General features: G+C 36.7%; 1 protein-coding gene across 12 annotated transcripts in view; it reads left to right on the forward strand.

Annotated features, from left to right (window-relative positions):
• NPAS3 (neuronal PAS domain protein 3) overlaps positions 1-16869 on the forward strand; it is a gene marked incomplete at both ends in the record, with an annotated part of 860982 nt that overhangs the window by 425658 nt on the left and 418455 nt on the right. The gene's annotated exons all lie outside the window — the stretch shown is intronic.

Raw genomic sequence — 16869 nt, forward strand, 5'->3', positions numbered from 1 at the left:
TTCATAAGTGCTTCCAATCCTAATGTTTGTTTCCCCAAATTACAGTCTCTGTCAGGGTGAGATGTTAGAGTACGTTTTTAAGTAAAAGGAGACAAATAGTAATAATTTGATTTTTTCCAGTGACTTTCATGACAAATGAATGTGAGGGTGACTAGGGTGGACCTGTAGTTATTTACTCTTGGAGAAAATTGATCACAAACTTAGCACCTCACTTACTCAAGACTTGTTCTCTTAAGACTTTGCCATCAATTTGACCCATCTTCCTTTATCCACGGGGTAATTGTTCTACGTTGTTTCTGTTTCCAGGATAAATGTTGCCCTTGCCAAAGCTTTTTTTCTTTACCATGTAAAATACATTTTTAACATGGAATTAGAGAAACAGACACATGTGGGACGTTTAGGCATCTTATTTGAAAAAGATGGTTATGTTTTTCTTAGATGAGATTTGGGGTAAAAATAAAGCTAAACTCCAGATTCCTGTCCATTCAGAGTAATTTTTTGTTAAAAAAAAAAAAAAAAAAAAAAGGCCTCTATGGTGCTTTCATTTTCTAGATAGCCAAAAGTAGTACTGAATCTACCATATTATTTCTGACAATATGTACCCTAGAAAACTGCTAGCATCACATGTCCATGGTCAAATCAGAGTGGTTCTCCAAAATGGTTCCTTGGCTGGCAGCTTCAGTATCACCTGAGACACTTGTTCAAAGGACAAATTCCTGAGCCTCTCCTGGACCTAGTAAATCAGGATCTTCAGGGTGAAATCCAGGAATTTGTTATTTTTAGTAACCCTTTGAGATAATTTTGATGTTTTATTAGGTCTGAGATGTCACAATTCACATTTGCAAATTTAAGGCCCTGAAAAGTCTTACTTTATTTATTTTTATTTACTTTGATATTTTTCATTTCTCCACTAATATCTGTTAACATCCCATAGAACTGATGTTTCTTGAACTACACCTTGGGAGATGCTATTCTCTTGTGCACATAAAGTTTTGAATTACCTTTGCAGTAGATTAGGTTCAGGGATACAGAGAGGATATTTCTTTCTAAAACTTTGAATTTTTATTTCCCTCTCTTCTGTACATTTTTGTGCATAATCTCCTTTATAAGTTTTGTATGAGTGATACCATATATACCACTGTCCCTCTGTATTTGTGGGGGATTGGTTTCAGGACCCCTGTGGATACCAAAATCTGTGGTTGTTCGAGTCCCTTATATAAAATGGCATAGAATTTGTATATAACCTACGCATATCCTCTTATATACTTTAAATCATCTCTAGATTACTTGTAATACCTAATAACATGTAAATGCTATATAGATTGTTGGTAGCACGTGGCAAGTTTAGATTTTTCTTTGTGGAACTTTCTGGATTTTTTTCGAATATCTTTGATCCATGTTGGTTGAATCTGTGGATACGTATGACCAATTGTACATTGTTAGATTCTGATGTGATCCAGGATGACTCCTATTTATATTCTGACGCAGTCAGTGCATAAGGCTTTATCAGTGAGAGAAATGGTTCAAACAGTATTCTATCATCCTGTAAAAGCTCTCTGGAAATCGTGAGTTCAGTGTTTTGTAGGGAGGCCTGTAGGGAGGCGGACTTAGGAGCTGCAAGAATTTGAAACTAATTTAAAACACAAAACTTAGGGATTTGAATGGAACATAAGGTCAGTGAGAGCAACGTAGAGTTATAATATAGGATGGCTGTCCCCAGTGCCAGTTCAACATTGGACTCCATTGAGAGAACAGAGGATCTAGATGAGGCTGCTGAGATCTCTGCTCTTTGGTTTGGTCACACCCGCCTTAGACAACACTCTTCAAGAGAAACATAGACAGCTGGATGTCATTTGGAGTAGAATAACTAGATGGGTTTGTGAACTAGAAATCGTGTCACATGAGGTGCGGCAAAGGGCTTGGTGAAGCTACGTGTGGAAAACACGTGGCATAAAAGGGACATTAATATCCTCTCTATCTATCTGAAGGCCTCATGCCAAAAAAAAAAAAAAGAATTAGATACATTCTGTATAGCTTCAGAGTGTAGAAAGAAGAGAAAGGGGTGAAAATTGAATAGAAAAAGAAATCACCTTCGTATAACAAAACTTGCAAATAGGGCTGTCTATATCTCCAACATGCTCAAAGCCTTTAGCCTTAGGAGAAGTATAGGTGGCTTGGTAAGGATGCTTTCAAGAAAGTTCAGACATCCAAGTGTGGTTGCCCTAGATAGTCTTGAAATTGTCATAGAAACTAGAAATTCCTATCATTAGATTCTAAAACCAAAGGTTATGGAGGGGAAGAACTGTATATGCTCCTCAAAATGATATGCTAGAATTGTAGGCAGGCAGGGGTTGGGAAGTAGTAGTACCAAGAAGGGCTTCCTTTAAGCTATCTGGTTAGATATCTTCCCTCCTAGCAGGATAACTCTTGAACCCATAGATCTGTGTCTGTACCACATTCAAAGTATCTCGGTAGTTTGCTAGGGTAAGATGATTTCCTTATTTTCCTTCAGGGGGTTCCATAGTTGAATCTGGTTGATTCATGGGCACTGGGATGAATTCTTTCTTCCTTCCTTCTCTCCTACCATTCTTTCATTTGCAAATATCTGAAAAAAACCCTGTGTGGTCAACAACGTGGGCGTGGTCTATAATATCACAGTTTATCATCATTATGAAAAAAGAAAAAAATTAAATACTTAGTAACAACAGAATTTGCTGTAGTAGGCACATGGCTGCTCTCCTTAACTAGCTTGCAATCATTTGGTTAAAGAACCAGGAAGCTTCATAAAGTGAGAAGCAGCACAGTGGTCAAGTACTATGGGGCTGCGAAAGAGCGAGGCTCTGAATTTGCCACAAGGCATCAGAGAAGACGTCTCAAGTTGTTGATGGATGAATAGGAGTTTATTAGGCAAATACAGTGGAAGAATATTGCAATCAAAGAAATGTCAAACACAAAGGCATGGGGGCAAGTCATAATAGATCTTGTTTGGGGACTGTTAAGCTGTTCAATTTGATGGCTGTTTTACATGCACAGGGGAGCATGTAAGAGATAAAGATGGAGAACTTATGATCCATATTGCACAGGCCCAGTGAGCAAAGCCAGGATTCTATAACCAGCAATGAGCCTGTGGAGAAGGCTTTCATTCAAGGGTGACAAGGTAAATATTTGGTTTGTTTCTGGAGTTATTATTAAAATACAGTCTAGGAAGGCTTTGGGTTGTGAGAGGCTATTATAAAGAGACAATTTAGGAAATTATTACAACAGTCCAAATGAAGATCTTATCCAAGATAGAAGCTCTATTAATGGAGACACGGTATGGAATTGGGATAGAATTATTGGCACATGGTATGAATTAGATATGAAAGGCTAGGGAATGATAGGAGTTAACAATGACCACAGGTTTTCTAGACTGGTAACTAGCTACCTAATGATCCTCTTGCCTGAGAGATGTTGAAAGGGATATCCTCTTACATAGCCAAGTCCCTAAGAGGTAAGCCGTTGGAAACCAGAGTCTGATCCTCTAGAGCAAGATCAAGGCAAGGGGTAAAAATAGGGCTGGGGATTACTGATCACTAGTGTGTAGATGAATGGTAGTTCAAATCAAGCAGTGAGTTGCAGACCGATGGAAATTATATGGAACAAAGAGAGAAAAGGGTTGAGGAGAGGCAACCCCGTATATATCATCACTTTAAGATGCAAGTAGAAAATGAGAGAGGAGTAGACAGAAAGATAAGAGGAAACCACAGGATTTGATTTTGCTTAAGGAAGAAGTATCAAGGTGACTGAGGATATAAATCCTTCAGTAGGGTAACCACTGAAGAGATGTCATGGGTTTTGTCAATTAAAACAATTGCAGTAAAAATTTAGGTGCAGAAGACAAACCAAAAGAGTGATAGAAGGTAGAAGTGTCTGGATGTTTGCTGTAAAGGATGGATGGGAGATGAGAAGGTAGTGTTACGGGAAAATTTTGTATTTAATGTTGTTTAGAGTATGTTTATATTTCTGAGATTCATGGGGTCAAGCATTGGTCAATGATATGCTCTTTAGCAATCAACTTTTTAAAAATCAATATCTAGTGGTCATGTCTGCATTAGGAAAGGATAAGCTTTCATTATTATTAATGGCTATATGCCATTCCATACTGTGGATGTATAATTAACCATTTTATTTTTTTGTCATTGAGTATTTTGATTATACCTATAAGCTTGCATTTCTGATGAAAATACCAAGGGAAGTGTGTTTTAATTAGAAAAGGCCTAATCCAGTTTGATTTTAGCTTAAATTTATCGAATTTTTGGTATGTATTAAGTTCTCTGTATTGTGCTACTCTGCTTATATCATCAGTTAGTACTTACAATAGGTACCTGTGAGACAGGTGCTCTGATTGCATGTCTTACAATTGAGTAAACTAAGATTTCTTAGAAAACTCACATAACTGACTGACATTCACATGGCTACTTAAGTGAGAGCTGAATTTGAACCCAAGATGTTAGATTATAAATACTTGCCAAGAAATGATGAGGACATTTTAAAAGACAATGGTAATAAAAGGAAAGAATTTATATTTGGAGTGAACAAGATTAGGGATCTGATGGAATTGGAGGGTAAAATAGAGATCAGTTCTGAACACCAGGATGGGGCTCAGGAAATACCTGGGTATTCTCTGCACCAGGTGCCAAGCCTCCCTTTTCCTCATGCCCCCCATGATGTTTTGTGGAAAAGCGTGCTAAGGACCCCTTGGTGTAGAGAGCTGGGGGTGGGGGATGAAGACAGACTCCTTAATTTTTGATCCATCCATTCTGTGGGCTACAATATATGTGTTTGCCGTGTGCATCTTATTAGCCATATATTCTCTTAGGAAAAATTAGAAAGTTTGGTGGATCCTTTAAAATGTGACTTCTTTCCTCCTGAGAGGGGAAAAGAAATAAACATAATGGTGATTCTGTCAATATAAAAATCAACTGTTGAAAAGTTATTTTCCAATTTAATGATCCAATACCAGTGTATATAGGCAAGGCCATCACCCAGGCTGTGTACTGTGTAATTCTGGGACCACCATTCACATCATATACACAAAAGCCTCACTACTGACTATGACCCTTAGTAGCCCCAGTGAACCTGTAGCTGTTTCAGGCATGGATTTCAGGACAGGGGCATCTTCTGCAGGAGAGGTGAGGCATTCAAGGGATGTCAGCCTTGCAGCTGCACAACTATGTGGTGTAGGCACTGGGCCTGAGTCAAGGCGTTTATTTGACTTTATTCTTCTTTGACTCTTATTAATAAGAGGAGGAACAGAAGGGCAAGGGGTCAAGATTGAGAACTGTGCTATTTGTGACAGGCTAAGTAAAAATCCAAGAACTTTAGGTCATTATATGAAATCTTTCCTGAATATAGTACTTGTGGCTAAGCACTAATTTGGTTCCTGCTTTAAAAGCTTTCTTTAGGCATTATTGTTCTTGCTTCATTATTCCTTAATATTAAAAATATGAGTGAATATTTACTTTTACTTTTCCAGTTTAGAGACCAGATAGAATATTCATATTTTACTTCATCAAAGTTAACGAAACAGAAAATGGTAACAAGTATCATCTTTGTAACTCATAAAATTAACTAGTGGAATGACTTTCCCTTAGGTGCCAGATTTATGAATGGAGTGCTTTAATTATTTGCATGCCCTTAGCAGAAGGGTTTAAGTTATTTTTTCATTCTGTAAATAAAGCTTATATAATTGTTTTATGAAATTGTGGCATTGTCTTTGCATACTCCATAGTAATGCCACTTTACTTACCTCACAGGTGTCAAAACAAAGCAATCAGATCAAACCTTGTATGTGGAAGATCTTTAGGATTTATATTTGTATTCATTGTGAGCACATTATGGTAAACTACAGATAGGTATATGTTACATAACTGACATTGAGTAATACATATCATTACTAATAACTATTACTTATAAACTGAAGGATGGTTTTTATCCATAACTACTTTTGGGTATTACAATAAATGAAATTTTGTGAGTTGGATGAATATAATCATAAGTACCCACACTTTTGTATATAAATGGTACAGAACTAAAATTATTATTTAAATGAAGTCTTGGGAGAATAAAAATATTCTATAAGAAATGCCTTAAAGGGAGATAATGGTGGAAGTGTGGCATCCCAGTGTTAGTTTTGGATTTGTCTATGTTGCATGAACCCTCCTATATCTGTTATTGACTCTGCATTATTTCTGGGTATTAAGACATTTTTGTATTACTGTTATGGCATTCAAACCCCATAAATGAAAGAGAATACCATGTGCAGACGCTTTGAGGAAGACCAAGAGAGACTCACCAAGAACATTCCAGTATTACAGCATAGCACCTGAGGGTCTCTGCCTGGGAGTGCACAGAAAAGGCTGGGAAGAGAAGTCTCATGACTGCGTGTCTTCCTCAGCATAATTAGGGAAATAGTTGTTCTTGAGAGGATTATTTTTTGGTGGAATAACTCACTTGTAGAAGACGGATATGGCCATCACCTTAGCAGACTAGTTTAACTAAAGTAAGTATTTTCTTAAAATGGTGAAAAAGAGGGGAACTCAAATGTAGCTATTTTTCTATTTGATAAGCAAAGTCGTCAGAGGTTTGTGTGCATTAATATGGACGATGCCACAGGTCTCAGTGAAATGTCAGATTTCAATCATGTGGTTTTTCTTTCTCGTAACACCTTCAACCATGGAATAGAGAGTAGAAGTGAAAGAAGAGCCTAGATTTAAAAGAGGATGTTATGGATGAGATGTAGAATAAAATAAAATTAGGATTTACATTTAAATATCTATGTTTCCATTTTTAGTCATATTTTGAAGATCGCTTAAGGGCATACCCTGGAATCATGGTTGGTCTACACACTATTTTGGCCCTGCAGAATTCTTGTTAGACAAATGAGAATGTATAGATTCTCTCCCGGAAATATTTAAAAATTTGGGTTAATGTAGTAAGGAAAACAGAATGAAAATATCTTGTGATGTTTTGTATCTTTGTTATTGTTTAAGTATTTCTAGCCACAGCACTGCTTCAGTATCTGAGACCCACTCAGTTGTAGGAGACTAAGAAGATCCTTTAGAGAAAGTTGACTTATAGGCAAAAGAGCTACTTACCACTGTGTTGGAGTGGGGCTGGAGAATGCCAAATCTGTTATTAGCATCTTCTGTCATCTCATTCAGCAAGAGACAGTAAAAGGTAGACTAGTACAATTCAAACATCTGGACAAAGAAAAGTGAATAATACCTAAAACAGCTCAAAACCTGACTAATACAAACATAAAAATTATTACGTAAGATGCTGCCTAGCCAAGTCAACATTCGTTTTACATTTGATGGCAGTGTTTTCAAAAGACTTCTGTGAGAGGGAATATGTTAAGTGTATTTTCTGTCTTATTGATGAATTGGAATTTTACCCTTATTTATTATTTTATTGGAACTTACAAGTATCAAAGAAATGATCATCTCTAGGAAAATGATCATTATTTTATTGGAAATTATAAGTATCAAAGAAACGATCATCTCTTACTCCTTATGGCCCTTGTTGGCAAAGTGGTATCCTGCCGGACATCAGTGCTAAAATAAAATAAAATTCAACTAGTAGAGGCATTCTCTAGCTGTAATAGAGGAAAGAGAAAAAGGTTAGTGACCCTGCAATTTCCCAATGATCCAGAATGGTAAGAAAATGTAAAACTAAATATAGAAAAAGAGAAAGTTAGTGAATATATTTGCATATGCAGATTAGCTTAATTGATACTGCTTGCCTCTACAGGGATTTTTCATTACAAACTGGAGTGCTACATTGTTCAGCTCATATTGAGTAATTTAGTAACTAATGAGACCAGTTTGCACTAATTTGCATATGATAAATGAGCTTAATTGCAGTAAATAACTTGGAGGCATAATTACTTAATTTTCCTGTGTTGCACGGCTTTTAAGTTCACGTATGAACAACTCAAGATAATTTTGCATATTTAAATTAGTTGCTTTAAAATTTTCTTGAACAACAACAAAAAAAAGGAACACACCTTATCAATTGAGCTGTAAAACAATTGGATGTAAGGCTTAGAGTATTTTTATTCAAAAAAAAAAAAGGAAAGCAAAGAAAAGCAGAAATTTGTCCATTGTTCTCTCTAATATCTTTACCTCAGATAAGATGTCAGCATTGACATTAGGAAAATATTTTTCATGTTGGAAGTTAATTCACAACTTCTATTAGTAACTGACCTGGGTGTAAACTGAAGTGTATATATGAGTGAATCATAACTTTTCATAACTTTTGAAATAGGGTTTATTAAAAAGATGTGTTTTGTCCCTTATCTAATTTGGCAAACCAATATCAGAGGAGTCAATTGGATCTGCCATTTGCCATGTACCTGTCTTCTAAGTTGCTGGGCTTGGATGAAGCAAACACCGCTCTGACCTTAGCATGTATTTTCTATCTAGATTAATGTTTCATCCTTATGAAGTTGGTTTCATTGGAGATTCTCGGTGTGGTTTGCCAAGAATTATCTCACTGGTCTTCAGAAGAATGTATGTTTTATCAAATCTCCATTTGCAAAATTGAAAAACTGAAGCACACAGAGGGTGATGACTAAACCATTATTTCATAATACTATATTGCCTTAGAATTTCACTTTGAGGGGAAAAAGTATAAGTTATTCAAAATTAACTTCTTAAGTCATATAAAATCATATTCATGATTATGAGAAAATATTTTATGGTTGTGAAAATTTTAAAGCTGTCATTTAAAAGGTCATTGATTCTTTAACTCATTGTATAAAAAACAGAAGGGGATGTTAGGGTTCATTTGCCACAATCTGGAAAAATAACTCCTGAAACTTGTCTTGAAAAGGCTCAAGTCCATTAAATTCGGTATAAGCATCCTGTATCTTTCAGAGATGGGCCAAAGCAAGTGCTAATAGTAGTATATCTCAAGTGGGAAATTTGGGTCCTTCATGTAATAGGTGCTCAAGAAGTAACAGATGAATAAATGAATGAACAAATAATTCTTACCAAAGTCACATTTAATCCTAGAACTAAGGCCTCCTCTCACCTCTGTGTTCCCAGCCCCGTCTTTATCCATATTTTCTAGGTGTGTGACAGAGTATGGCAGATTCTTTTCGTGCATGCATTTTGGCATCCAACCAACTTGAGCTCACATCCTGATGTGCCCACTTATTAATTATGAAACCTAAGACAGTCTCTTGCCCTCTCTAAGCCTCCGTTTCTTCATCTTTAAAATGGAGAAAACAGTAGTAGAAGTTTTCCTGACAGGCATGTTGTGAAGATTGAAGGAGATAGTATAGTTAAACATGCTTAGTATAGAACCTGGCATGTAGAACGTGTTTAATAAACATCTGCTAGTATTTCTATGTGTTCTGTAGTCCAAAGTAATGGCCAAGTTTTTAAAGAAAAATGTTCATGCTTATCAGGAGCATTACCACACAGGAATTAAGGATCATTATCAATAAAACCCTCTTAGGTTTAAAGCAAGGTAAATAATTTTCATTGAACACAACCTAAACTGTTTACATAAGTGGTATTTATATTTGGTAGTGTATACTGGTTTACAGTAAAATTTTAAAATTTGGTAGTAAGAATATATTTTCACCTTGGGCATGAAAATCCTTCTATAACAACTGAAGGAGTTGTCAGAATAATCTCAATAGCAATCTAGAAGCAGCTAGAAAAAGTAGAGTTTGTAAAGTGACTCCGGATACGACATTTCTTTTAGACCAAAATGTGATATGCCATTACCCTTCTCATCATACTGTACAGTCTCCTCGATTTGCTTAGAAAAATGGGAATAAGCAGCCAATCAGAAGTCCAAAGAGCAAGAAGATAGAAGCAGCCGTCAACACGGCTATAAATTATGTTGAAGAGACATTGACATGCATATATGATTCTCCTCATGCACATTGCACAAAGTCCATCATCTGTCATGCCAGAAAGGGCTCCTTCCCACATCAAGAGCAGAAGGGAGGCCTTCCCAGGAGAATGTTCATGAGGGTGTGTTGTATATCTGTGGCAGGTACAGATCCCTTTGGGTTTTCATGTACCTTACTAATTTGCATGGTAATCATGTGTCATCATTCACAGAGTAGTGGGAGAGGTGTGGGTAAGGAGAAGAGGTTTGAGGTAACCGTTACTGTGGAGGAAACTGTGGTTTTGGTCACATGACTGCAACTAGTACTAATTATAACTGGGGACTTCCTAGTCACAATATTGATTATCTTAGGTAGCCAGGATCTAGGAAAATGAGACAATAAGTTTAAAAATCCTAAGCTTCAGTTTAGTAAATATTTACTGAGTACCTAGTTTGCATCAGAGACTGGGGAAAGAATCAAGATACAAAGGTGAGTCATGGTTTTGCCTCTCAGCATTCCCACTGCGCATAGAGAAGACCAAGAACAAAACAGACCAGCATAATTCAGTGTAACCTAGACTAGTGGCTTTGAATCCCTGCTCTTAGTTATGTAGGCTTGGGCAGTTTCTTTAAACTCTCTAAGCCTGAGTTTCCTCAACCCCAAATGGAGATGGGAGCAGTTCTTACCTCAGAGACGGCTGTGAGAATTACGGACGGGGAACTCACACAGTGCCTGGCACATAGGGAGTGTTCTGCAAAAGCTGGCCGTCGCTGCACCCTGGAAGTACCGGGAGAGAATCAGGTCACCCAGCTTGGGGCTGGTCAATGAGCACTGTCTGTGGCTACAAACTTAAAATTACACAGTTCACCCACCACACACAAACCCCTTTTAAGTTTGGTTTTCATGTGGGTCTCAGTGGGGGTAGTTTCAGGGTCCTAGCCTCACACATGCATTCTCCTAGTGTGGTCCCATACAGTAAGACTGCGGCAGGGGAGGAAAATAGGGCAGCAATATCACTGTGGTTGGGCAGCTTGTGTTTGGTACCTGCTGATAGGAAGATTGTTTGCAAGGTATGGGAACGTATCTTTAATTCTTTCTCAAGCGCTAAGGGTGGCCAAATTATTTGCAGATTAAAGGGGAACAGAAAGATACTTTCAATTTTAAAAGTGGATGGAAGTCTTAGAAAATCTTAGGGTTACATGTCAAATATGAATATGAATAATTCCCTGATGATAAAGATATTTGCAAATCTGGGACAGATTCTTGTTCTTTCGGCTTTAGAATAGTCCTTGGTGTAGTAAACATTATATTCTTGTCACCAGCATCAGCTAGGAATGACATAGAATAGAGTGACACCAGCTGATTATCGTTTATTAGGGACCCAAAACTCAGTCAGTATGGCTAAGTTTGCTTTCTCATCTGAATCTCCAGAACTTCATAAGTCTTTTGGGTTTGAGGAAAGTTTGGGGGTGGGAGCTCGGTGGGTAATGTGCCTTGTTTCCCAAACTAAGCTGATGGCAGACATCTGTGAGCATCCAGGAACAGTAGTATTCTACAAAACACACTTGGGGAAAGTCTGGCTTAGAAGAATCGAATCCAAATTAGTTTAAGGTATTTTTTTAAATCTCTAAATAAAATAAGAGCTAAATTGAATGCATAATTGAACAATTTTTATACAGTAATGTCACATCTGTAATCTACTTCACTAGCTTTTTTTCCAGAGAACTTTATTTTATTATTTTAATTTTTATTTTATATTGGATTATGCAGCTGATTTACAATGTTGTGTCAGTTTCAGGTGTACACCAAAGTGACTCAGTTACATATATACATACATCTATTCTTTTTCCAATTCTTTTCCAATATAGGTTATTACAGAGTATTGAATCGAGTTCCCTGTGCTATACAGTAGGTCCTTGTGGATTCCACTAGCTTTTTTAAAACAAAGATTATTACAGAAGAATCTTCCATATGTAATTGTCCCTCTGTGCACATGTGCACATGTGTGTGATCAAATTTTTAAAAAGACCTTTTTTTTTAACTGTACAAAGTAAAAAAACAGAGAAAAAAAAGAAGGAATATGTTGAAAGGTCAAAAAATACACGCAAGCAAAATCAAGAAAATAAAAATCAAATATTTCTCCTTCATCAGAGGTTCTGTTTCATTTGATTATCTGTAAATCAACCAAAATGGGATTGTGATCCTACCAGGTTCCATCCTCTCTCAGCTGCAGGCAGGTGCCTGTGAGCCAGCCCAGGAGCTGGGTCACATGTTCCCTGATCACCAAGATTCCAGCTGTTTTTATTAATGTCTGGTAGCACCTTGTGAATATCACTTCCCAGATACTTACCAACTCAGGATCTGATGATTTAGGACTGCAAGGTAAGGAATTCATGTGACAGTGTTATTTTGTGATGGCAGAATAGAACTCTGACTAAGAAAAGAAAAAGTCATACCGTTTGCTTTATCTCTGTTAGGAAAAATAAGCATTAGGGTAAATTAGTTGAAAATATTATAAACATTATTATTCTGGTTGAATAAAATATGTAACTGATGGTTGGATTGCCCACAGAGAAGAGCCTAGTCAAATTCTCATGAGGCCAGATAACTGCTACAGGAATTGTCAGGTCAGAGCAGCTGTTTTCCTCATTTCTAAAGATATAAAAAATGCAGGTGACCTTTTAGGCCACCAGAAATGCCCTCTGAAATAATCCACTCTCATACTTCATTTTAGGGTGATACAATGTTTTAGTAAATTTAGTCTGGTATAGAGATTAGACCAAGGGTAGAATTGACCTAAGGAAACAAAAAATTCTTTTTTGTAAGTAGGAAGCCTGTGAGTTCTACATAAATACAAAGGCAAATGATAATATCAATGACTATTTTAATTGCATCTTTAATCCATAAGGATAGTTCAATGACATTTTAAATTATACTTTTAGAATTGTAGTCACATAGGAGATAAAACTCAGTAACTATTTAATAATGCATAGTAAGATCAACTGTATCCTCTCTTGAGATCACATTTAGGTGGACTGAATGTAAAAGTCCAATCCAGAATTTAGACAGCATTTAATCTTCTGGAAGGCATTGTTGGGTCTTTCTAAATATAAGGTACCCAGGCCTGGTTCTTTGAGTTGGTACCAGTTATCTCTACTGAATGATTAGTTTCACTAGATTTTCAGCTAAACTATTATTTTTTTTTGCAAGGAATTGGATTGTTGCAGATCAAACTGTTCTCAGTACTAGAAGGTTACTGATCAGTTTGGGGAATTTATGCTACAGATTGTTTACTAATTGGTAATCATTTAACCTGATTTTACTTGAAGACTACAGTATTGTTAGGTTGTTTTTAGTGGGGAACAATTTCACACCAAAATAAAACAATCCCTTCTCAGGACACATTTTCTACTGAAATTGGCAGGATACTTCAGTCACTACTGCTCATTGTGACTTCACTGTTAAGTATCTGAAGGATTCCATTTGAATAATGGAACTTATGTATAGAGAAGACTCATTCTGCTAAGAACGTATGAAAGTAAGGAACTTCCAGATTCTCTAAAATTGAAAGATTAAAACTGTAGAAACAAGCAGAAAGTCATCTGAGCCTTGTTCCCTGGGTACAGATTTAAAATACAGAACTATGCAAAAGTTTGGGGAATAATAACATTGTATTATTAGCACGCATTTGTTGAGACTTAATCTATATCAGGCACTCACTGAGTGAGCTGCTCACACGCGTGATCTCGATTGGTTCTCTCACCCACCTTTTGAATTAGATACTGTTATTATTTCCATTTGAAGGATGAAGAAACTGAAGTTCAGAGTGGGGAATTGACTTGCTTAAGGACCTGCAGCTGTTATTAGCTGGCACAGCTGGGATTGGAACCCAGAAGCGGAAGTGGGAAAGAGACAGAGAAGGGAATTATAAGGGAAATATTAGGTATTAAATTGTTTTACAGTTGAACTTTTTCAAGTGGCATACTTTAAGCTATGGTTTGAATGGAAACTAGAGGACATGCACTTTTGTTTAATAAAGAAATATTTGCCCTGAGCAGAAGACAACATTTTAAAGCTTGTCATTTCATTTCTGGGAAAGTATTTGAGGAAAATGACATGGCTCAGCCCTGTTTGCTAACCATTTTGTTGTCTCCTGCTGAGACTTGCCATTTCCATAGCCAGTGGGCTGAATTGAATCAGACAGAAGCAGTAGGTCATTAACAGAAATGGAGACTTGGGGCAGCCTGCAGAGGCTGAAAGAGAGGCGAAATCATTTTGGGCCACATCAACAAATCTGTGTCTAATAGCATCTCATGCAACTATGTTTGGAGATGTTAGCCTGATTTTCAGAGAAACCTGAGAAGCTTTAAAAAGCACAAAGTAATTTTTCCCCAAAGCGTGCCATGCTTAACATGAAAATATGAGTAGGAGAGGATGCTCTACTTGTTTCCACATGCTGCATTTCCCCCTTTAGTCACACTCATTGAAGATAACTGTTTAAAATCCGTTTAGTTAAAAAAAAAAATCCAGGCTTTATTTTTCTACCAATATCTGCATTAACCTTGAGATCTTTAACTTGTAGCATTCATCCAAATGGAGATTATATTATTTATTTTGATGAATATCTTAATTATTTATGTTTTCTCAATCCTTGGAGATTCTTCTGGATTATTGAAATTGGGGTTGGGAGGAGAGGTTTTGCCACCGATATGACTGCCCATAATTTTTGGTATTGGTGAGGCTATTCATCTTAGAAAATATGTATAACTAGCCTCCTCTGAAATGTAGACCAATTTAGCAGGGGCAGGAAAAATACAGACCCTGACTATTGACATTGAACAAGTATTCAATGACAGCTTGCTATAATAAGGCACACTAAATACAGATTTGGGGAATATTTAGATGTTGTTCCTTCTCTCAAAGAATTTCTAATGAATTTTTGTATCCTAATCTGGAATGATAGGTGCAGGTCTAGAGGCAGGATCCTAAATTCCAATGATTGCATTTACAATTGAGTAAAACTTAGGAAATGCAATACCATTTTCAGGGCCAGCTATCATTCATATGCTTAAAAATTCCCCCATTTAGTTATACATGAACAAGCCCATGTGTGGTTTTAGGGGAAAAAATTCCAAAATGATTGCATGTGTGTCTTGTGTCTCCTACTAGATCATAAGAAACTCAAAGATGGGAATTATGTCTTGTTCATCTTTGTGTCTTCTGCTCTGAGTCAGTACTTGTAATACATTTGTAGAAGGACTTAAATTTGTGTAAAGAATTCATGTAACTTCTAACAGATTGATCCTTAATTGTCTCTTATGTTTTGGACAGCATTATTAAGAAGTCAGCGATACGAAATGATTCCAAGATGTATTCTTATCACTTGCAGACATTTACATGCTGGGCTCCTGGTAGGGTTATGCATTATGTACCCAAGTCCCCGTCCACCAATGTGAGAACGTCCTTCTCAGCCAAGAGGTCATTAAAGAAAACACAGTCCCATCATAATGTCATTTTCCCCTTAATCTTCTGATTACTTACATTTGGTTTGGTCCTAATTAGGAATACCTTTAATTGCTTTATCACAGTGCTGATTAACTGTGCCCAAGTCAAACCTCTTTGAAAGAGAGGACAAATCCTTCTAAAGGCTTGTGCATGATTGCACTTAGGAAGAATATTAAACAAAGGAATAGAAGTGTTCCAACTTCGTGAAGGCTGGTCGGCCCTTCCACATTCCTAAAATACTCAGGGGTGATTTTTATTCCCGGGTTTTTGAGAACTGGAAAAACTTAACCTTCTGGTTTTTTTCCCAATATGTTGTAATCTGCTGCCTTATTTACATGAATCATTCTTCCAGAAGACAATATTAGGAGTAAAATACATGCCAGCTGTTCTCTAGCGTGTTAAAAAAAAAAAAAAAAAAAAAAACCCAAAAAGCAAAATAAACTTTGAGATTGGCATGCTATCACTGAAGGAGTAAATGGCCGTTTGTCTTTGTTTTCCATTTATGTGTGTAAAATAGCAATGACTGAGATTTTTCATATTTTATAAATTAGGTTTAAAACACCAAACACAAGTTATTTCTTGCTGAAATGCTTGGTAGCAATCAGGTTCATTTTAAGCGATGTGTAATAGTTGATAAAAGTGGCTCAGTTTCATTTTTAAATGAAAGCACCAACCTTAGGATACTCAAAGAATTAAAACCTTGGGATTGTGTATTTTAAGTCTGCATTTTGATTCAATTTTTATAAAATGGACAGACTTTGAGATTTTAATTTATTTTGAGATCAAATTATTTCAATTTAAAGTCAGCACACAGTATTATTTTAAAGTTTCTGTGTCTTTTAAAGCAATCTCATGGTACAATATTTATTTAAATCTTACATTTTATGTCCTTCACAGAAATATCAGGTGTATGTATTACATTGGCATCTATCGCCCAGCAATTTAATTGATGGAGTTCATATCAGTCAAACAAAGCTCATTTCTCCCAGTTCTTTCTCACTGAGGTGTGGGCCACTCACTGGAGGTCAGGGTGGAGAGTCTGTTCATCCCTTGCTGAGACGTAGGTTTGGTCTGAGGAGAAGCAAGGGTCTTTGCTTTGGGAAAGATAGCACAGATGAGCAGGAGGACATGTCACTGTCAATTTATTATCAAGCTATTCTTTCTTCCTGGAGGAAGGCTTTAGCATTTTTAATCTATAATGATTCACACTTGAGAAGCATCTCTTTTTCTCATTTTGTTACACCCACCTGGAAGGAAACGTTCATCCGGTGGCTCATTTGCAAAGCAGCAAGTGAAGAGAGGTGATGTGTAGATGAAGACCCTCCCTTGCTGTTTTTCAGGGTAGGTGCCTGTGACACACACCTGTTCCAGTGCTGTGGGGAAGCTGCCACAGAATCAGAGAAACACTCACACAAATGTATCTGCCATTGTGTATGTTCTTTTCATGCTAATTGCCTCTGTTGGAAACTTGGTGC

The sequence above is a fragment of the Hyperoodon ampullatus genome (assembly GCF_949752795.1).
Source record: "Hyperoodon ampullatus genome assembly, chromosome: 3".
NCBI lineage: Eukaryota > Metazoa > Chordata > Mammalia > Artiodactyla > Ziphiidae > Hyperoodon > Hyperoodon ampullatus.